The 23,309-nt window shown below is 42.0% G+C and overlaps 1 protein-coding gene across 7 annotated transcripts in view; it reads right to left on the bottom strand.

The window, feature by feature from the left end:
• cacna1ba (calcium channel, voltage-dependent, N type, alpha 1B subunit, a) overlaps positions 1-23,309 on the bottom strand; it is a 775,969-nt gene that overhangs the window by 438,853 nt on the left and 313,807 nt on the right. The window lies entirely within an intron of this gene.

Genomic DNA, 23,309 nt, shown 5'->3' with positions numbered 1-23,309 from the left:
AATTGCTTCTTTTTCACCCATAGACAGCTCTCTGGTTTTCATGTTGGTTCCACCTCTAAATGCAGTCTGCACAGGCAAAACCTATCATACCCAATCTGAAACTGAGCTCAGACATTCAGTGCTATTTATTGTTTGAATAATCAATGTAATTGGGAGACACCTGGCCAACAAAACACACCTGTCAGTCACATGTTCCAATACTTTTGCTCTCATGAAAAATGGGTGGGTTCAAACAAAAGGTGCTATCTTCTAAGTTGTGTATCAGATCCAGATGTAAATACCTGGAAATGAAAGCTGAAATGTTGATCTCTTGTCTCATATTCATCTTTTGATGTCAACCCCAAATATTTTCAGTCTACAACAAAAATAAAGGAATTGGCCTCACTGTTCCAATACTTTTGGAGGGCACTGTATATATGACGAAAAAAGAATAGGGCCAAGAATAGAACCTTGCAGGACCCCACATGAGAGAGAGGCACTGGAGGAGCAGGAATCACCAGTCATTACAGAAAAGGTTCTATCGGACAAATAAGACGTAAACCACTTAAGTACAGTGCCGTGAAAGCCAACATAGTGATTGAGGCGTGACAGGAGGACTGTATGTTCCACTGTATCAAAGACTGCTTTGAGATCTAGCAGAACTAAGACAACAGGGCACTTGGCATCAACAGACAATACAATATCATTGTGCACCTTTAACAAGGCAGACTCAGTGCCATGACGAGACCTGAACCCAGATTGGAATTTTTCAAAAACAGAGTTGTTTTCCAGAAAGGACCGTAACTGTACCAAAACAACTTTCTCTAAAAACCTTAGAGAGAAAGGGCATATGAGAAACAGGTCTAAAATGTGATAACACCAAGGAGTCAAGATGAGGTTTTTTTGGAAGGGGCCTAACCACAGCGTGTTTAAAGACAGCTGGGACGGCTTCTAAACTAAGGCAGGTGTTCACAAATACCAAAAGACCAGGCCCAACAGTATTAAAAGCACTTTTTAGCATTTTGGCAGGAACAACATCCAAAGCACAGTTAGTAGGCTTCAAAGATTTCACAGTGTCAGCGAGGGAGGGGAGAGAAACCAACTCAAAGTGCTCAAACACAGCACAGTAGGCTGGGGCAACAGACAGATCCTTCAAAATCAAAACTCTTGTTGGTAGCCTGCCTGACGGAATTCACTTTGTCAACAAAAAAGCAAAGAAAATTCTCACAAGTGGTGGTTGAGGCATCAGTCACAACAGAAGTAGGTGGGGTTATAAAATAATTAATTGTATTAAATAACACCCTGGGACAATGGTTGCTTCTAGAAATAATATCAGAGAAAAACTGAGATTTTGCCTCCCTCACAGCCCTCTGATAATCAGCAAAACAGTCCCTTAACATTTCCAGAGACACATGTAGTTTGTCCTTTTTCCATCTTCGTTCAGCTTGCCTGCAACGTTGTCTAATGGCATGGGTGGTGTCATTTAGCCATGGCTCTGTCCTTGGTTTGGCAGATTTTTGCCGAAAAGGGGCAACAGAGTCCAAAATCCCAGAGCAGGTGGTATAGAAGGAGGACAGAATATTATCTGGACAAAGAGGGGAGACCAAGGCCATTCGAGGCAAAAAAAACTGAGAGTCCCTGAATGCAGCAGAAAATTCATCAGCCGTAGAGAAAGTGATGATGCGACGCCAACAAGATGGAGCAAGAGGCTTGCTGACTGATGAGGGGGCTTGAAATTCAAAAATGGGGAAATGATCTGAGATGGCAGTCTTAGAAATCTCATAAAAGGAGATTGAGAGCCCGGAAGAAATAATAAGGTCCAAAGTGTGCCCAAGATGACGCGTAGGTTTATCCACTGATTGAATTAATTTAAAAGTTGCGAAAAGCCTTTTAAAATCAGTGGGGAACTGGTCAGAAGGACAACAAACATGAACATGAAAATCCCCACAAATCAGGAGTTTGTCATATTTTGGGAGAATGTCCGCCAAAAACTCAGAAAACTCATGAATGAAGTCCTTATTATATTTGAGGGCGATAGACAACAGCACATAACACAGGACTTGCAAACTCCACCACAAATAATTGCCGCTCAAAACAGGAGTAAGTATTTGTGGGAAGAAGCCGACATTTAAAACTGTCATTAAATACAGCAACAACCCCGCCCCCTCGACCAGAAAGTCGAGGGGAGCTGAAGAAGGAACAGCCAGGTGGGAGGAGCTCTGAGAAGGCGCTGTTTTCACCTGGTTTCAGCCAGGTTTCCGTCAACAGGAGAAAATCCAGGGAAGAAGTAAAAAAGTCATTCAGGGTTAAAGTCTTGTTAGCCACAGACCTAGTGTTTACCAGAGCCATGCGAATTAAACACTGGTCAGCTTGTTGGGAGGCACGGCCGATCGGGTGGAGACTCTCCGGCGCACAGCCCCGTCTACAGATCCTCGAGGGCCGGTGACAGGGGAGCGGATACCTGGCCTCTGGAACAGCTGGCAGCAGCCATCGGTAGCAATAATCCGTGGAGCCTCGCATGCTGTGGCTAGCGCACTCCTTGGAGAGCTCAAACAGTCGATGATGAGGGTTATGTGTGGAGGATGAAGCCTCTCAGTCTGCATACTACTCCACCTCTCCTTCCTCGTCTCCTGCGTTGGCTGTTGCATAGCAACCCGCTGGATGGACGCCATAAGCACGGCGGTATAGACACCAACAGAGGTGGCAGTGTCTTTGGCTGTCCACTGAAGTCATGGATCAGTAGTTTGTCCACAGAATCGCGGATATTTAAAAGAGTCAGGCGATCATACACCAGCAGCGGTGACACATTATGGACAAAAAACGCTAAAAACAGGACAATACACAGAAAAGGTAACAAAGGCAGACGGCCGGCCACACACAACGGCACCATCTTGCCTTGCCTTCGAAAAACATTGTCATATAGATGTGTTCAGGGTGAGACTATTATGAATCATGTGAAGTTTCGTGGAGATCAGACCATTTACTCCAAAGTTATGGCAATTTCGTGTTTCATGGCGAGACATAAAAATTCAGCGCTCCGCAGTGGCCATACCCTTCAACGTGAGGTAGATCTTGTAATTATTTTTGACCACAAAGTTGTCAAGCTGGCACAAACTAATTATGAAGGTAATCCGATGAAATCTATAAGAGGAGTTTGTTAAAATACAACACGTGGAAAATGCCCATGATGACCACGGAATTCAAAATAGCTAACTTCCTGTTGAGTTTAGGCAATAGGTTCAAGAGGCTTTTTTGTGCGTCAGGGCGTGATACATGACAGGGGGGCTGCTCTTTAAGTTCATCATGGCCAAACAATTTTGCCACGCCCATTGACGAAACTTATATCATGTGTCCAGGCCTAGACTATTAAGGAGCATGTGAAGTTTCAGGCAGATTGTGAACACTTAAGCACACTGAAGTTAATGCCAATTGCTGTGTTTTGGCGAAACATTTAACTTCTCCATGCCGTCATGGCAACATCGTTTGGTGACATTTCACTGTCTTCACTATGTAACATTTCCAAGGTCTTATGGCCTTCATGACCACATTTGCGTTGGATATGGTCAACCTGCCAGGAGGAGCATGTTAGAGTATAAAACATTTCATTTCTGGTCGCCACTAGGTGGCGCTATGAGTATCATGGAATATTGTCATATAGATGTGTTCAGAGCAAAATTCAACGCTCCACAGCGGGCATGCCCTTCAATGTGAGGTATATCTTGTGATGACTTTTGATCACAAAGTAGTCAAGTTCACAAAAACCAAGTCTGAAAGCAAGCCAATTAAATCTGTAGGGGAAGTTCGTTAAAATACAACATGTCGGAAAAAAATTACCACGAAATTCAAAATGGCCGATTTTCTGTTGGGTTCAGGCAATAGGTCCAAAGTACCTTTTTGTGCATCTGGGCATGATACGATACGATACAATATACTTTATTGTCCCATAGGGAAATTTGTCTTTGACTCATATGCGCTGCATACAATAAAAACACAGACAAACAGTACAGTAAACATAACAAAAAATAACACATACCCCCTCTCCAGTGCAGTACAGTAGGCTATAAATAACATCAGATAACACATACCCCCCCACTCCCAAACATATTGCACATGTCCCATAGAAACATAGGAAACACCATGGAGCTATTTCACAATCCTACTACCTCAGACAGCATCATTAAAGAGTTGGATTGAGATTGGCACAAATGACCTTTTAAAACGGTTCAATACAATGTGGGACTCTGTATCGTCTACTAGAAGGCAAAAGTTCATATTCCCCATGTAGAGCATGTGCTGGGTCTGTCAATATCCCCTGAGCTTGCATAAGCACAGACTGCTCATATAGTGACTGAAGGAACTGGTACTCCTTCCCTATCACCTTCATGGCTGTGTGGATCAGGTGACTGAGCTTGGTTTTCAGTTGCACAGTGAGGTTGCCAAACCACACCAACATTCCATACCTCACCAAGCTCTCCAGAACAGCCTGGTGAAATATGAACATTATTCTTTGGTCTACACCAAACACTCCTATATGCAAGTCAGCATGCTTTTCTTGCCTTCTGAAAAACCACAATCCTTTGCACAGTGAAAGATTCATTATATCAACTGAGCCACTGCAACATTATGTACTTTTTAAGAGCAGCTGCAGTACATACTAAAAGAAAGGTATGCAACTTTGAATACAGCCATACAGATCTGAGCTCTGGTTCTGGTCTCTTCTGTATAAAATTTAAAAATAATGCACACCAAAAAAAAAAAAAAAAAAAAAGAGGTGCTGATCACTGGTAGTAGACTTAATTGTAAGTAGCACCTCTAGTTTTAGCTTGGTGAGGTAGGGGAGACGCTAACATCTACCTAGGTCCGATAGGAGTTATATATCTTAAATGACTCACAATGAAAGGGAGTTAGTATTGTGTTGAACAGTTGACAATTTTTTAATGCTTTTCAGCAACATAAACATTCACAGCTGTTGTTTGTATGGAGATAACAAAATAAAGCTCTTTCAACATAATAAACAAAATAAAAGAATATGTCCCTTTCAGTTGGACTCCCCAACGCAGATGGTCCTTTAATTTTTTCAAGTGTTTCAAGTGTTTCCAGAGTTTCAAATGTTTAGTTCTTGGTGTTCTGAAGTGTGTTCAGTGTTGATTCCTGCTACTACCCATGTAGAGTTAATAGTGTCTGTGTTCTTATCTGGAATCAGAGTGAATGAGTTAAGCGCATCAGATCTCCTCTGTGAGCAGGTCTTATGATGGGCCACACTGCATCCACGACCGTCCACAGTCCCGCTGGGCTGGGTTCGCCATCACTAAGTTCTTCTGAAAATCTAGTATTTGACACAAAGAAACCGACCTACACAAACCATGCAGAGTTGTTATCCTGTACTATTTCTAACATGAGACCTCATTAACTTCTTTGTTCATTCAGTGTATCTCACAACATATAACCAAAATTTAAAGATATACTTTCAGTATAAATTAAACAAATCGTCATGTTTCATAACAATTAGTATTTTGGCAACAAAGGAAATAAATTACTTATCATGAATTACCATTTGTCAAGGTATTTTGGCAAACAAATTAATTATTTATCCTTTTAAACCTCTTCTTACTCATTGCATTTCTCCTTTGACAGTTTTCTTCTATACATATTTGTAATGTTTCATATTTCAACATGAATTGGTACTGCAAATTATCTTAACATGTGCATTTTATAACACCAATCTGTTAAATTCAAATAAAGTTACACTTAAACCCATTTAAGTGAATAAATTCCCACTAAACCTAAGTGCTACAGGCTAATGTAAAGAGAAAAGAAAAGATTTGTCTTTTAATTCTCATTTAAAACAAACCTCACGGACTGCATTTTTTCATCTGCATAATATTGCGAAAATTAGGCCTATCCTGACCCAAAAAGATGCAGAAAAATTGGTCCACGCTTTTGTTACCTCAAGGCTGGATTACTGTAACTCTCCTTAAAAACTCTCCAGCTAATTCAGAATGCAGCAGCACGTGTACTAACAGGAACTAAGAAACGTGATCATATTTCTCCTGTTTTAGCTTCTCTGCACTGGCTACCTGTAAAATCCAGAATTGAATTTAAAATCCTACTGTTAACTTATAAAGCTCTAAATGGTCAAGCTCCGTCATAGCTTAGAGAGCTCATAGTGCCATATTATCCCACCAGAACTCTGCACTCTGAGAATGCAGGGTTACTCATGGTCCCTAAAGTCTCTAAAAGTAGATCAGGAGCCAGAGCCTTCAGCTATCAGGCTCCTCTCCTGTGGAATCATCTTCCTGTTGCGGTCCGGGAGGCAGACACCGTCTCCACATTTAAGACTAGACTTAAGACTTTCCTCTTTGATAAAGCTTATAGTTAGGGCTGGCTCAGGCTTGCCTTGTACCAGCCCCTAGTTAGGCTGACTTAGGCCTAGTCTGCCGGAGAACCCCCTATAATACACTGGGCACCTTCTCTCTCTATCTCTCTCTCTCTCGTGTCCTATTACTGCATCCTGCTAACTTGGCCATTATGGATGTCACTTCTCTGGAGCCTTTGTGCTCCACTGTCTCTCAGGTTTACTCGTATTGCAGCGGTGCCTGGATAGTGTGACGTGTGTGGTTGTGCTGCTGCCGTGGTCCTGATGCCTCCTGCTGCTGCTGTTATCATCAGTCATACTTCTACTGTTATTATACACATATGATTATTGTCACACATGTATACTATCAGATATTAATATATTATTATTAATTATAATATTACTACTTTCATTAATGTTGCTGTAAGCTACTGTCATTACCGTCTGTCCTGCATCTCTCTGTCTCTGTCTCTCTCTCTCAGTCTCGTTGTGTCATACGGATTACTGTTAACTTATCATGTTGATCTGTTCTGTACGACATCTATTGCACGTCTGTCCATCCTGGAAGAGGGATCCCTCCTCAGTTGCTTTTCCTGAGGTTTCTACCGTTTTTTCTCCCGTTAAAGGGGTTGTTTTGGGGAGTTTTTCCTTATCCGCTGTGAGGGTCCAAAGGACAGAGGGATGTCGTATGCTGTAAAGCCCTGTGAGGCAAATTGTGATTTGTGATATTGGGCTTTATAAATAAAATTGATTGACTGACTGAAAAGTGAAATACTCCTTGAAGGTTTTACCACACTATCTGCTGCTCTGCTGACCAGACTTAGCAATTAGCTTGGCAATTAACATTAATTAGCCTTTAGCATAACTGTAACATAGTGATACACTGCTGGGCACTGCCGAGGTGCCCTTGAGCAAGGCACCGAACCCCCCCAACCGCTCGGGGCGCCTGACCAAGGCAGCCCCCTCACTCTGACATCTCTCCACTTAGTGCATGTATAGGTTCTGTTTGTGCATGTGTGTGTTCAGACCTGTGTGTAATTGACAGCAAGAGTGAAAAAATTGGATTTCCCCTCAGGGGGATTAATAAAAAGTATATCATAACAGAACAACAACTGGTTTGGCAATTAGCATTAGCATCGTTTTAAACATTCATACGATGATACAAAATGCACCAAAGTATAGTAGAAACATTAAAAAACCTTCTCGTAACTCCGACTGTTTTCAATTTATAAAAGTATCATCACATAAACAGCATATATGACCTATTCTCTTCTGACACAAGTAAGTGAAATGCAGGCCAGAGCTAGCAAGAAATGTGCTTCAACTCACCGGAGGTACCAAGATATAAATAACTCGACAGAAGTCAACTCCTTCACGGTCACAGCTCACAATCTGATAGAAGAGCAATTTATCTGCAATGGTATGATTGAATAATCAAGATTTTAAGATTATTTCGTGGCATTTATACCAGAACTTGCCCTGTCTGCACAAAGTATACAAGATGTTTTCAAGACGTTTCTCAGGAAGTGATGTCATGTATAAGTAGGGAGCATACGTATCACTCTGGGTTCACCCCAATACCGAATCTTGCATCCACGTTTCCCTCACTTGCGTCTCTTCCTCGCGTCTCAGCTCCGCCCTCGCTGGACACATGGGTGAGATGCAAGGATGAGATGCGAGAAAAAATGTGGAAATATGACTTTCCTCTGACACAACTTTTAATGAAGTTTGTTGCTGCACACACATCATGTTATATACATTTATAATGATAAAGATAGAGATACAGTTCTCAGTAACAGAGCAGCAGTGTTTTCTCTCTGTCTAACAATCACCTGCACATGAACAACAACCTGCATTCTGTATTCACAATAGCCTATATACTGTGTCCTGCTCAGAGTCACAAGTGTCGCTCACTCTGCCTCCATATGCATTTCTTTTATTTTAATGACATTTCGGCCTTTGGGCCATCCTCAAGATCAATAAGCATGTCAGGTGTTAATTTGGTCTCTTCTGTGCCACAAACTTTAATTTAACTTTAATTCAATTTTTGAATTTTATATATACTTTATTAATCCCCAAGGGGGAAATTCAATCTTTTCACTCTGTTGTCATATACATTCACAAGCCCGAAATACACACACATGCACAAATAGGACCTTTTTACATGTATTAAATGGAGAGATGTCAGAGTGAGGGGGCTGCCCATGGACAAGCGCTCCGAGCAGTTGGGGGATTCGGTGCCTTGCTCAACCTTGGCAGTGCCCAGGAGGTGAACTGGCACCTCTCCAGCTACCAGTCCATGCTCCATATTTTGGTCCGGGCGGTGACTTGAACCAGCGACCCTCCGGTTCCCAAGCCAAGTTTTAAGAGGCAGTGAGTTAACTACACACACTGGTTATTTTGATCCTACGCATGACCTCACTGTAGCTGATGTATTCATTAAACCTCACTGCTTGTCCATATTATTACAACTCACAAAGACTGACAGGGATAGGTGAGGAACGACATCTTAATTTCTAAAACTAATTGTGCTTGTTCTCTGTCTTTTATGACTCACTAGCTGAAAAGCTGGCCTCAAGCCAGCCTGTAGAAGCCTCTCTTTTCACAGAGCAGGAAAATCCCATGTCCTGATCTTGGTTGCTTCTTGCCTTTGCTGCCTCTGCCAGCCCGGTGGGCTACCACATGAACACTATACTGCTCAATCTTTCTGCATGGGAGAAGCTACAACTGCAGCATCCATTGTTACTGGGGCAGATGGTCATCATTTGCTCATGAATGTTACCTCCGGCCCGAGACTCAAGTCACCCTCGATGCGTAGTATCTATGAGTGCTTTGTGAACTACTGGCTGATGTTATAGCTTATCTGTTGGGCCCTCTTTATTAACTCACAAGCTGTGTTAATCATCTAGCAATCCATGTTGGTTCTATTCGCCTCATTGCAATTCATTAGTCTAACTGGCTGGCCAGTTAGACTAATTGGCTGTGTGCTCTCTCCGCTTTAGGCTTTCCACGTAGGCACACAGAAGGGTGGAGAGATGTGCTTATGCTTTCCACGTAGGCGCAAGAAAGAGGCTTTCTACGCATGCCCGAAGAAAGGCAGAGGGGCCCCAGAGCAGAGCCATACTGCCAAATATAATACTGCAAATGGAAATCAAGTTTTCTTTGACTCAAGTGTTCCTGACTGAAACTGAGCATAGCATAAGTTCAGGCAGGACACAATGTCAAGCTCAGCTCACATCCCAGCAGTTGATCTCAAACAGCCAATCAACTGATGGAGCAGCTGATTGATGAGAAGGAGTCAGCTGATAGATCACATGATTCCCTTCTGTGCAACCAATTGGCAAATCTCATTCAGGGTGCCCAATTTAAACTGGTCTGGCATGCCTACTGTTGCTGCTTCCTCTGCAAGCTGCTTTGCAACACGCCTCCACCCCAGTTCCTCCTTGTTATGTTGTGTCTGACTTTTCAATGTCAGCCCTTCAGGCTTAACCCCTAATGATAATAAAACAGGACAAAAACAATAGAGTTTCAGACCTTTGGGCTTGAACCCCTAATAATAAAACAGGACAAAAACAATAAAAAAAAAAATATTGGTTAATGTCAGAATCTTCGTGAAAACTAAATAATTGGGTTGTAAGAAAAACTTTCTTCTTAAGAGCAATTGGTGAATAATTCCTATTCTGCTGTTCTCAGCTACTAATCCAAGAAAAGAAAAGTTGTCACCAGGGCTCTATTTCAGAAAGCAGGATTAGTGAAAACTCTGACCCGTTTCCACTGAAGAAGTTCCTGGTACTATTTGGGGGGCAGGAACTACTACAGGAACGTCCTCTCGTTCGACCCTCTCAACCACCGTGTCTCCACTGAGAGCGGAGTCGGTTCCTGTAAAGTTACGGGCTCTGGATGTGACGTAATCGTTGTGCGACCATTTACCGGGGCGATGTAGGGACACCGTTAGCTGATAGCCCTTAGCGGTGTCTGTAATAACTCACTAAATGGCCCGTGAAAAAAACATTTTTTTCCAGCGGATGTCTTAGTTACAACATGCTTGAGCTAACTGGAGTAGTTTCATGTCGTATCCGACAATGGGAGGCTTTTAACAGATGACGTCCTGATGTTAGCTTTGCTGCTGCTGTTAGCTGTCCCTGTCAGCTGCAGCCACTGATGCTTTCTAGACATCGTGATTTCCCAAAACTGAATACATACCACACATAGCAACAAAAAACTGCTTTGATGGTGTCAAGAAATTGGACTTAAAACAGTGTGGAACGCCCACAGCCTGTCTGAACAGCCTGAACCAGCCTTAACTTTGGATTTCCCTATAGTTTGCAGTGCACTTGAATGCACCCTGTGAGGTGACACCTGAAGGGCATTGACTAATTAGTGTGGACTGAGTGTGTGTGTGTGTATAAGCTGTGTTTCAGAGCTCACAGAGAACAGAGCTGGACAAAGGACAAGACACTGCTGTGAAGGACAAAAAGACAAAAAACCCTCTCCTCACCTGGGAAACCCTCTCCTCACCTGGAAAAACCCTCTAAAAAAGGAGCTCAGGCTAACTGGCCAACAGAAAGTAAGCTGCTGCATGTGTGCTCTCCCTCCCCCCTCTCACCTTGGATTTCCACATTATGATCAGCAGGCTATGGAAGGACCGAGCTGCCTGAACCTAAATTGACATGCTGAACAGGAGGAATCTAATGACCAGCCCCTGGATCACCACAAAGGTCGGGACCACAAGTTCTCACCCAAAGCGCTGAGGTAACAGAACCTCTTTTAACCTCTTTTGATTTTATGGTGACCCACTTGCCTGGACCTGTTTTTAACTTTTTGTATGTCTTTGTAGAGCCAACCAGCCCCCCTCTGGTGACTGAAGGCTTTGCTGTCGCCATCTGCAGTCCAGTCTGAAAGTGCTTTTCACTATTTTAAATAAATTGTGCTTTACTTCTTTTAATCTGTGGTTCTCTGTGTCTGGTTTTTGGTCTGATGTGGCTTCCAACTGGTCCAGTTTTTAGAATTTGGTGTGTTGTGACACAATCATGTTGTAACTAAGATATCCGCAGGAAAAAATATTTTTTTCACGGGCCATTTAGTGAGTTTTTTTTACATGGCGGCGGAAGCTATGAACAAGCTAACCCTCGTCTGCTGAGTTTTAAAAATGCCGGCTATTTTGTTGCTTTCTGTTGACATCACATCCCTCCTTGAGTATATCCAACCAGCACCATGTAAATCCCAAGCCCCAGCCAGGAGTCTTTCGGGGCCGTTCTGAGTACCTACTCCAAGGCAGGGACTTGTTTAGCCCCCATAAAAGTTCCTGAACTCTGTCCTTCGGGGGTGGTTCCTGCGGTGGAGACACGCACCAACGGCCCCGGCCCCGTAAAATTACCCCGAAGTTCCTGCGGTGGAAACGGGCCTTAAGTTGAGCCTGAGATGAGGGGAAACTCAGAGTTTTCCGTTTCACAAAGCCAGGTCAGCGAAACCCTGAGTCAGTTACTATGGTAACTTACTCTGCCTGGTGTTGCAGGAAGGAGAAACATGGCGTGTCCTTTTGTGAATGAAGTCGTGGACGTTGGGGCACAGTTTATTCAGAGGCTGTCCTTGTGTAAGGAGATGGTGATTAGACCCCATTTGGATGCCTCCCTGGAAGAGTGTCTATATGAAAGATACATTTCACCTTACACACTATCATTTATCTAACAATCTGTTCCAACCACATACATCAAATATTACACATTGTGGATTTGCATTGTCATCGGAGCAAATTTTATGCATTGCCCTTTGATTCTTCGGCAGGGGCAGTTTTCTTTAGCCCAAAGACACTGAACATATCAGTGAGACAGCGGATTGTCGGGCTGTAACAAAAGTGACTCTGGCTCTGGAAAGACTTCTGGGTAACACTTAATATTAAGGTACTGTAATAAGCGTTAATAAATGCTTAATGAGCACCAATTAAAAGTTAATGAACACTTTGCTTATTAACATTAATAAGACTATTTAAGTGATTTATTACAGCATAAGTGACAGTTATTATTGCTTATAGGAGCATTATAAGCACTTAATAGAAACTTTGGTAACAGTTTATAAACCTATATTAAATATTAATAAAATGTCTGTTTACATTAATTATAATTTATATGGGTTAATTATAGAATGATAACCACATTTATTACTGGTTTATAAGCCACTATAAGACCCTATAAGATTAAATTAATAAGGTGTTTATTAACATTAATAAGACCTAATGAGTGTTAATAATAGTATACATCACATTTATTATTGGCTTATAAGATATTATTGGGTACTAGAACATACCTGAGAGTTTATAGACAAGAGGTGAGCTGTCTGTCCCACGTTGCGGACCGGATGGGACACAGAGACCGGATGGCAGCGTGAGACCGCAAGACCACTTTGAGATTCTGAGATTCAACATGGCGGCGCCTAGCTGCTAGATTAGATATCAACAAACTAGCCAAACAAATATAATTATCTAACGGGTGACAACTCCAGCCTGCACCATCAGCCAGAGTGGAGAACCTAGAAAAGTTTATCGATCACTACTACTACGAGTGCGTCATGGAGGGTCCTGCCGACAACCCCAATAAGAGGAAGAAGACCGACTCCGCTACCGATACACAAGACTTATTATCCTCCGAATTTAGCATCTTGGAATCCATCAACAAGAAGCTAGAAGTGCTCGGTACGCTCCACCAGGAGATAAAAGACCTGAAGGTAAGCTTGGAGTTCACTTACCAGCAGATTAGCCACCTGCAGCAAAACAACGCTGAACTCCGCTCCACCTTAGCGGCGGTCATTTCAGATGTAGATCTCCTCAAAAAAGAAAATAAACTCCTGAAGGAAACTGTCCTCGACGTGCAGTTCAGAAGCATGAGAGACAATTTAATCATTTCTGGCATCCCGGAGAGAACACCAGACAACCCAGAAGTCCAGGTAAAAAAGTTCATGGTGACAGCCCTCAAGATCCCGACGGAGACTGTCAACAACATCACCTTTCACCGCGTCCACAGACTCGGACCCCGAGGAGGTCAGCATCCTCGTCCGATCATCGCCAAATTCAAACATTATCAGCAGAAAATGCTCGTTAAGAGTAAAGGACGAGAGCTAAAAGGCACTTCGTTCGGTATGAACGATCAGTTCCCCAGGGAAATCAATGAGGCGTAAGGTGTTATATCCCATTCTAAAAGAGCACAGGCAGAGGGGAAATAGGACCTCTCTTGTGGTCGACAAATTATACATAGATGGGCAGCTGTTCCGGCACTCAACCACCACCCCATGGCTCTTCTAAGTGAGATAAGTGCCCCTAAAACCACAAAACAAAGTAGAACCATAGCTTAATTGTATCATAAAAGGAATAAATAAAAAAAAAAAGACCAAAAGATGTGTGTATGCATGTATATATATTGGGGCTGCACTATTCTAGAAAATATATATATATATATATATATATATATAAATATATATATATATATATATATTTCATTCAAAATGGTATTCTGACACATTTCTCCTGCAACAGATAATTAAGCATTCCTGCGATTGCAATGCGATATTAATCGTGCGGCCCTGGTATATATGTATGTATGTATGTGTATAAGTAGATGTATATGTATGTACATGTGGATATATGGATATATAGCTATGTATATATAATGAACACAACACTGAATTAGTGAAAAGGAAAAAAGGAAAAAAAAAATCTCACAGGGTGTGAACGTACACTTCACATACCCCACCCAGTATTCTCCCTTTCCTTCTCTTCCCAGCCTTCTTTCACACAGTCTTCTCTCTACTATCTAACCTATCAGACAGCTCGACAACTATAATTGGAGGAGACTTTAACACAGTCCTAAATGCTTCATTAGACCGATCTAGTAACTCAGTACACACAAAACAATCACAATCAGCTAAGGTAATACAGGAATATATGGATGATTTTGGGCCTGGCGATGGCTGGAGACTCAAATACCCATCAAAGAGGGAATATACTTTCTTCTCTCCTGTGCATCGCTCATTTTCAGGAATTGACTTTTTTCTCTTAAATAACTCCATCTCACAAAAAATTACCACAAAAATACACCCGATCATTATCAGCGACCATGCACCAATATCACTCAATCTGCAAATAGAAACCACCCATAAACGGTCCCCAACATGGCGCTTTAATATCTCTTTACTTAAAGACCCAGACTTTGACAAAATGGTGAGACGGGAGTGGGCAAACTTTCTTGAAGATAATGACTCTCCAAATTTATCTCCATCTTTAATATGGGAAACTGGGAAGGCAGTAATTAGAGGAAAAATTATATCATACTCCTCCTACAAGAAGAAACAGGAATTGCAAGCAGAAAAAAACATTGAGGAAAAAATTAAACAACTAACACAGGAATATGCAAACAATCCAAGTGATCAAGTATGGACCCAATTACAGTGTACAAAATCGCAACTGGACAATATTCTATCAAAGAAATTTATCATACAGCAGCTAAGATATAATAACTTCGAACACAGTAACAAATCAGGAAAATTTTTGGCTAATCAGCTCCAACGCAATAAAGAAAAATCTCTGATACCAACAATCCAGGGGCCGTCCGGAAATTACACACAATCTCCCCAGGAGATTAATCAGATTTTCTATTCTTTCTACCACAATTTATATTCAACAGTAAATAATCCAAACCCAGAAGACATTCAGGCTTTTCTCGATAACCTAAATTTACCTCAATTATCCACGGAACACAGAAATATCTTAGACGCTCCCCTGACTATTAATGACCTACAGAGCGCATTAGACAAAATGCCATCAGGTAAGGCTCCAGGTCCAGACGGCTTTCCTGCCGAATTTATAAAACATTTCTGGACAATATTAGCACCACTTTTCGTCAGGACAGTGACAGAGATCAAAAAGAACGGAGGTATAAGACCTCACATGAATACAGCAGCAATCAAATTACTACTAAAGCCAGACAAAGACCCCACACTTCCTTCTAGCTACCGTCCTCTATCACTAATCAACAGTGATATCAAAATTATCTCAAAGGCACTTGCTTCTAGGCTGGAGAAAATAATCGCATCAATAATTCATAATGATCAAATGGGATTCATTAATGGCAGACACTCAAGTAATAACGTCAGAAGAGTTCTTAATTTGATAAGTAAAGTACAACGCTTTAACACAAAAGCAATTATTGTTTCACTTGATGCAGAAAAAGCCTTCGACAAGGTCAACTGGTCCTTCCTATTTGCCACCCTGAGTGGATTTGGCTTCGGAGAGTCATTTATCCAGTGGGTATCAGCCTTATATAATTCCCCTAAGACCACAGTCACCACCAACGGGATCACATCTCAAAGCTTCACTTTGCAGAGAGGAACAAGACAAGGGTGCCCACTCTCACCTCTACTGTTTGCAATATTCATCGAACCATTGGCTATGGCAGTCCGTCAGAACAGCAAGATCATAGGTATCCACTCCGCCAACTCAGAGCACAAAATTAATTTATATGCCGACGACATTTTACTTTATCTAAAAGAACCGAAATCGTCTTTACATGAAGTATTTAATCTCATAACAAATTTTTCTAAACTTTCGGACTACTCCATCAACTGGTCCAAATCAACAATACTGCCAATAACGGAGAACTCTTGGAATCCTGCAGACCAAAAATTTTCTCTCCCTGTGGGCAACATAAGATATCTTGGCATAAATATTTCTTCTGAACTATCAGACTTGGTCCACCTGAACTTTAGCCCGCTGCTAGATAAGATCTGTGGTGACCTGAAGCGCTGGAATAATCTTCCCATCTCCCTCCTGGGACGAATAGCCACAGTTAAAATGAAAATTCTTCCCCAAATTAACTATTTTTTTTCCATGATTCCATTCACACCCACATCGAAATGGTTCCTGTCATTAGATTCTGCAATTATAAAATTCTACTCAAAGAACAAAACAACAAAAATTAGCCTAAGCACCCTTCAGAAAAACAAATTGGAAGGGGGATTGGTTACATCCTAACGAAGACTACAACGGGGTGGGGTTGGGTGGGGGCCCGTTGGGTTTCCTTGGGGCCCGCCTGGCCCGTTGTCCATGGGCGCTGGGGGCCTCGTGGCACCGGGGTCTGGTTGGCACCACCTTCTAGCCCCTCTCATCCATCCCTCCAGCCTTCAGGCCAGGCCTACACTGGCCTGGCCTCCTAAACCACATTTAGTTCACCCACCACACATTCCACAGTTTTAACGCACCACATACATTCGCTCTTCGAGGTGCAGACCACTGATGGATTGGGGGCTTCATGATGGGGCAGGCTATGGGACAGTGGTGTCCTGTAGCCCTCCATACTGCCCCCCGGCCCATCCTTATTTGTCCTCCAATTTTAAAGCACCACACACACCTACATCTTGAGGGACAGATGGGAACAGGTTCCAGGTGCCTTAAGGCCACACGGGCTGCAGGACAGCAGTGTGCTGTAGCCATCAGCCTTGCCCCCACCTGTCTCCTGTGTCCCTCAATTTTAATGCACCACATCACATTTATGGGCACTCACATTCACACTCACGGTGTAGGGTTAATGTTTCTCCGTCAGGGATCGGAGAATCATAGTAAGAGGGGGGGTGGTGGGTTTAGACACGCTGTAGATACGCATGGCATGGCTCGTGGGGCCCGGCCCTCCTGGGCTGAGGGTTGGAGCCAGGGAGCCCACGTCGGGCGGTGGGTGGGTGGGCCCTCCTGCCCCGCCCGTCTGGGGTGTGTCTCTGGCTCCCTGGGGGTGCTGGCCATTGCCGCCGCGGGTCCTTGGGCCTGCGTTGTGTCCTGCGGCCTCTGCGGCTCCCTGGGCGTGGGGTCTGGGCACTCCTGCGGTCTTGGGGTGCCATACCGCCCGCCTTCCCCCGCAGGGCTGGCCCTGGACCCTGGTGATGGTTTTCATAAACACATTGGGAGGGTTCAAATACATGCATGCATGTTCGATACTTCAGCTCCGTGACGCATCGCAAAGAACCGATGGGATCACTTAAAAGGGGCCCACTTGCTTCTCAAACCTACCACACTGCGCTGGCAACTCTTCTCCACAATCGGGCTTTCCTCCTCCACAAGGACTCTCACATTTTTGGTGTTCAGTGTAGACTTCTCTTTTGTTTTTGTTTTTCAGTACAGTATAGTAGACATCTATATGTTTATTTTTGATAATCTGTATGGAGCACAACCACCTCAAGGCCACAATACATCAGCTACACTGCCTGTTTCTCCTCTGTTTTTTTGTTTGTTTGTTTGTTTTTTCCTCCTTCTTCTCTGCATGCACTGTCGCTATATAACTCAGGACTTAAGCACCTGCCCCTGAATCCCCCTGCTTGTTCCTTACTTTCCCCTTGACACACTTTGGTGTATCACGGCCCTCTCTGGCTTATATTAGGAAGTTTTTCCAATAAAGGCTGATAGGCTAGTCTCCAGGGAGGGTGGGTGACGGTCACAACCACGCACAGTATGGGTATAAAATACTTGACTGCAAGATTAACAGTGCATCAATCTTCATAAGAAGCTTACACCCTTTCGTGGTGCTAAGCTACGAAGACCAATGCAGACAGGTAGGAAAAAATAAAAAAAAGTAAAAAAAAAAAAATATATATAGACAATTTATTAACCGTAATATGGCATTTATATTAACTTCTTATAGTCTCATTAATGTTGATTAACATCTTGTTAATATTGATAAATGCTTAATTATGCACTTATTAGCAGCTCATAATGCATCTTTGCAGCTACTGGATCTAAAGTGGGAACACATTTTACTCACTTTAACTCACACAGAACGTCATTAGCGATGCACTTAGCTACCGAAGCTATTTCTACCCGCACCCTCCACAAGCCGCGACACACACGCACTCTCTTAATCGTGGTCAAAGTCAATGTCTCTGAGTGTCACAGTTACACACTAAGGTTCTGCTAAAACATACTACTGTTATCTGGTTGTTCATTATACTCAGCTTACCTGTAGGAAATTTAGAAACATGACTGGCTGCTAGTTCAAGCATGACCTTCATCTCTGTAGCTAAAGTTGCTAGCCTAATTATTACTGACTGAATGAACCGAGTACACCTCTTCTGATTAACTATAAACGTTACCGTCATTATCATAAACATCAAAATTTAGAACACACAGTCACATTTTATAACTTTGTAAGGCCATCATGTACATGATTAGCTGAGCTGCTAGTGTTAGCTGTCAGAAAGAACTAGAACTAGCTAAAATTCAACAAGCTGTTCAGCTCATAATGCATCTTTGCAGCTACTGAATCTAAAGTGGGAACAGTGTTGTATAAAGGTTAATAAATTATTAATATGCACTTATTAACAGTTCATAATGCATCTTTGCAGTTACTGGATCAAAAGTGGGAACAGTGCCGTATAAAGGTTAATAAATTATTGATATGCACTTCTTGACAGCTCATAATGCATCTTTGCAGCTTCTGGATCTAAAGTGGGAACAGTGTCATATAAAGGTTAATTACTTATTAATATGCTCTTATTAACAGCTCATAATGCATCTTTGCAGCTACTGGATCTAAAGTGGGAACAATGTCTTGTTAACATTCATAAACTCTTTATTATGCACTCACTGAAGTTAATAATTTTATTAATTATGCACCTATTGCAACATCCAGATAGCAATCATTATTTCAACATTAAAGAGTTCTGATGCGTTCTTTTCTCTCTAGTATGTTATTATTTTCTTTAGCAAATGATCAGGGAACTGCCCATTGGTCCGACATCCCATTGTTCCGACCATATTAAACCCATTGTTCCGAAGTCCCATTGTTCCGAAATCATCATGATGCCCTGTGGTTTAGGTCTGGTTAGGTTTAGGCACAAAAACCACTTGGTTAGGGTTAGGAAAAGATCATGGTGTGGGTTAAAATGGTAAAGAAGGTGGCAAACACACAAGCCATGAGCCTGCTTCGCCTCAAGCCTTTCCCAGCTGACCCAGAGCTGGTCGCGGCGCACCAGAAATACACCCGCTGGGAGCCGTTCAGCACCACGGAGAGCTCCCCACACAACCCCGACCCCAGAGTTAATAACAGGAGGTTATGGTGTTTCATTCTCTTCTCTCTATGACACTTGCATCTCGACCAGTAGCCTACTTTTGTTGCGTTTGCTGATCCTATATGGTACACAAATACAGTATAGCCTAGTATAATCACATATCGGAACAATGGGACGTCGCACTAATGGGATGTCGGACCAATGACATGGACCCCAGTGATCATGGGAATCTCATTTCCTCAAAATGGCATACTAAGACAAATGAGTTATTTGAACTTAAAAAAAACTGAGTAGATTGATTCAGCGTTAGCTGCTTTATTCACTCGTGATGAGAATTCAACCTACCAATGGTGGTGAAAACAACATAAGAACATATTTCCTTTTCATATTGATTTTTAATGCAACCACTATTTCCAAAAACAGGAAAAGGATTGGAATATTTGAGTTCTAAAAAAAATGACAGATCTGAGTTCATTTGGCTTTTTCAAAAGTTTTGTTACTTAGATTGACAGTTCGGGAATACAGTGTTCCACAAAGCTCCCTGTAACCCATCAGTTTTCTGAAAGTGAGTGACAAAAGACTCAACATCGGCCAGGCCAAAGGTGGCCAGGTCAGTGATGTCTTCAGGCCAGTTGCTTAGGTCAAACTAGGTGGCAGTGGCCTTCAAGGCACCCTCATCAAGGTTGCCAAACCGCGTGGTGAGGTTGTCACAGAAGCCATTGATTAGTTTATCTTTCACTTTGTGGAAGTCATCATCATCCACTTGTTTCCTGCTGAGTTTTACACCAGAGAAGGTGTTTCCGGGAAAAGGTCCCACTTCATCCAGGAACTGCTTCAGATGTTGACCTGGGACTGTCTGAAATACAGAAGAAAAAAACTTTCACTGTCACAATTGCTAAAGATACACCATAGCATATTAATTCCTCTCTAGGGAGTTTATTTTGTTTACCTGCATGGCTACAAGACACCATCTGCAATGTCAGTCCATTCTTCTGAAAGAGAAGGCTCAGAATTAAACCCATAAACATATCTAATCTAACTTCTCTTGTTTTTAATCCACAGCCTAGTACTGAATTACTCTCACAATGGTTTCACAAGAGTGATAATAAAACACTTACACACTGGGCCTGATACAAACTTCAATTACCAAAATGTATGAAATGCTCCTTTAACCTTACTTACGGAGAGGAATGAAGTCAGGCTATGACGTTAGCAAATCAGCAGGAGTTAACATGAACATGAAGCAGCCTTTATCCATTAGCCTGCTCAACATAACATACAGCTCATCGATGCTCCTAACACATTCACTCTGCTCATCCTGCTTCACACGATTTACTGTCACTCTTATATCTCAACCACATGCATCTTCATACACATTTCACTCACTTTAACTCACACAGAAAGTCATTAGCGACGCACTTAGCTACCGAAGCTATTTCTACCAGCACCCTCCACGAGCCGCAACACACACGCACTCTCTTAATCATGGTCAAAGTCAATGTCTCTGAGTGTCACAATTAGGCCCAATTCCAATCCAATCCCTTACAGACACACTGACTTAGAGGAGCGTTCATGTGAAGTGCGTGAGTGTGTGAGGGCTGTCCCATTGTCAAATCGTCAAGTCAGTGAGTGAGCCCTTTATGCCCGCTTACCGTAGGTCAGCATCGATGCAGACTTATGGTAAGGAAATTACCCACAGTTCATAGCGTTGTGACGTCAAATACAGGGGTTGCCCTTGGAACACCGGAAGTGTTAAAAAAAACGGAAACAGATAAACACGGTCGGCAGATCTGCAAATGGTAACGATATATATATATATATATATATATATATATATATATATATATATATATATATATATATATGTATATATACACATATATATATATATATATATGAATGAATATATATATATATAATACATATATATATATATATATATATATAATACATACACATATATATATATATATATATATATATATTCATTCATTCATCTTCTAACGGCTTCATCCTCTTGAGGGTCGCGAGGGGGCTGGAGCCTATCCCAGCTGACATCGGGCGAGAGGCAGGGTACACCCTGGACAGGTCGCCAGACTATCGCAGGGCTGACACATAGAGACAAACAGCCATTCACGCTCACATTCACACCTATGGACAATTTAGAGTTATCAATTAACCTAGTCCCCAATCTGCATGTCTTTGGACTGTGGGAGGAAGCTGGAGTGCCCAGAGAGAACCCACGCTTGCTGTGAGGCGAGAGTGCTAACCACCACACCACCGTGCCGCCCGTACATACATACATATACATATATCTATATATACATATATATATATATATATATATATATATATATTTATATATATATATATATATATATAAATATAAAAGATAGATAGATATCACTATATCACTTTCAGCACTTTTGATGCTAGTTTAGAAAAAACATCCATATAGTAAAAACACAGTAAATTCATAATTTTAAACTTAGGCTACCTCTTGCCCATTTTGCAACGCAAGTGCTTGGATAAGGATTGACTGATCAGGGAGTCTATCCCTAACATGCCTTGTGCGTGCTGACAATAACCGATAAATGATCAACAACATTTTGTAGAGAGGGGGATAAGTGCTGTCCCATTCCTATTTATAGCATCCGGAGCCCTTTCAGACTCTCACACTTAATCACTTACAGCTGACGTCAGTTAAGTCAGTGAGGGTTCAGGGATTGAGTCTTCAGGGGCCGGATTGGAATTGGGCCATACACACTAAGGTTCTGCTAAAACATACTACTGTTATCTGGGTGTTCATTATACTCAGCTTACCTGTAGGAAATTTAGAAACATGACTGGCTGCTAGTTCAAGCATGACCTTCATCTCTGTAGCTAAAGTTGCTAGCCTAATTATTACTGACTGAATGAACCGAGTACACCTCTTCTGATTAAGTGTAACATTACCATCATTATCATAAACCTCAAAATTTAGAACACACAGTCACATTTTATAACTTCGTAAGGCCATCATGTACATGATTAGCTGAGTTGCTAGTGTTAGCTATTGGAAAGAGCTAGAACTAGCTAAAATTCAACAAGCTAGCCTATAGCCTAACGTTACTTAAACAAACTAACTTACCACAGGGGCAGAAACAGATGAAACATCGTCTTCAGAGTCCCGACGCCAAGTGTCGCATCCTACTCCAACTGGAGCGGCACTGGAGGAGCTTGCATCAGTTGTTTCAACCATCTCAGCATTGCTAGGTTCTGTGCTCTGATGTGGAGTGGCGAGCATAGCTGGCGAGTGGCACCCAGCGTGACCGTCATGCAGTGACTTGAGTTCCGTGTGTGTGCATGCGTGCACGTGTGGAGCCAGATCAGGTGCAGCAAAATCCACTGTATTTTTGCTGTTTTTACTGAAGTTTTTATTGAAATTATTCAAGCGACAAAAGCGACGTTCAGATACCCATACGTAATGACGTTGTAAATAACACCCATTTCGATATTGCTTTGACTTTTTTTTTTTTTCCTGTCCCAGAATTGTCCCAGACACATCATCTTTGTGTCCCAGTAGCAATTTTTATAGTCCCCGGGACGTCGGGACACCGTTAGTTTCGAGCCCTGAGAGCATATTAATAATTTATTGACCTAAATACAATTACCAAATATCTATCAATCAATCACATATCACAATTTGCCTCACAGGGCTTTACAGCATACAACTACTGTTCCCACTTTAGATCCAGTAGCTGCAAAGGATCATTATTAACTATTAATAACACCTTATTAATTTAATCTGATAGGGTCTTATAGTGTCTTATAAACCAGTAATAAATGTGGTTATTATTGTATAATTAGCCCTTATAAATCATAATTAATGTAAATAGACATCTTATTAATATTTAGGATACCTTTATAAACTGTTATCAAGTTTCTATTAAGTGCT

This window comes from Epinephelus lanceolatus, chromosome 9 (assembly GCF_041903045.1).
Source record: "Epinephelus lanceolatus isolate andai-2023 chromosome 9, ASM4190304v1, whole genome shotgun sequence".
Lineage (NCBI taxonomy): Eukaryota > Metazoa > Chordata > Actinopteri > Perciformes > Serranidae > Epinephelus > Epinephelus lanceolatus.
This window is presented reverse-complemented; position numbering and strand designations above follow the sequence as displayed.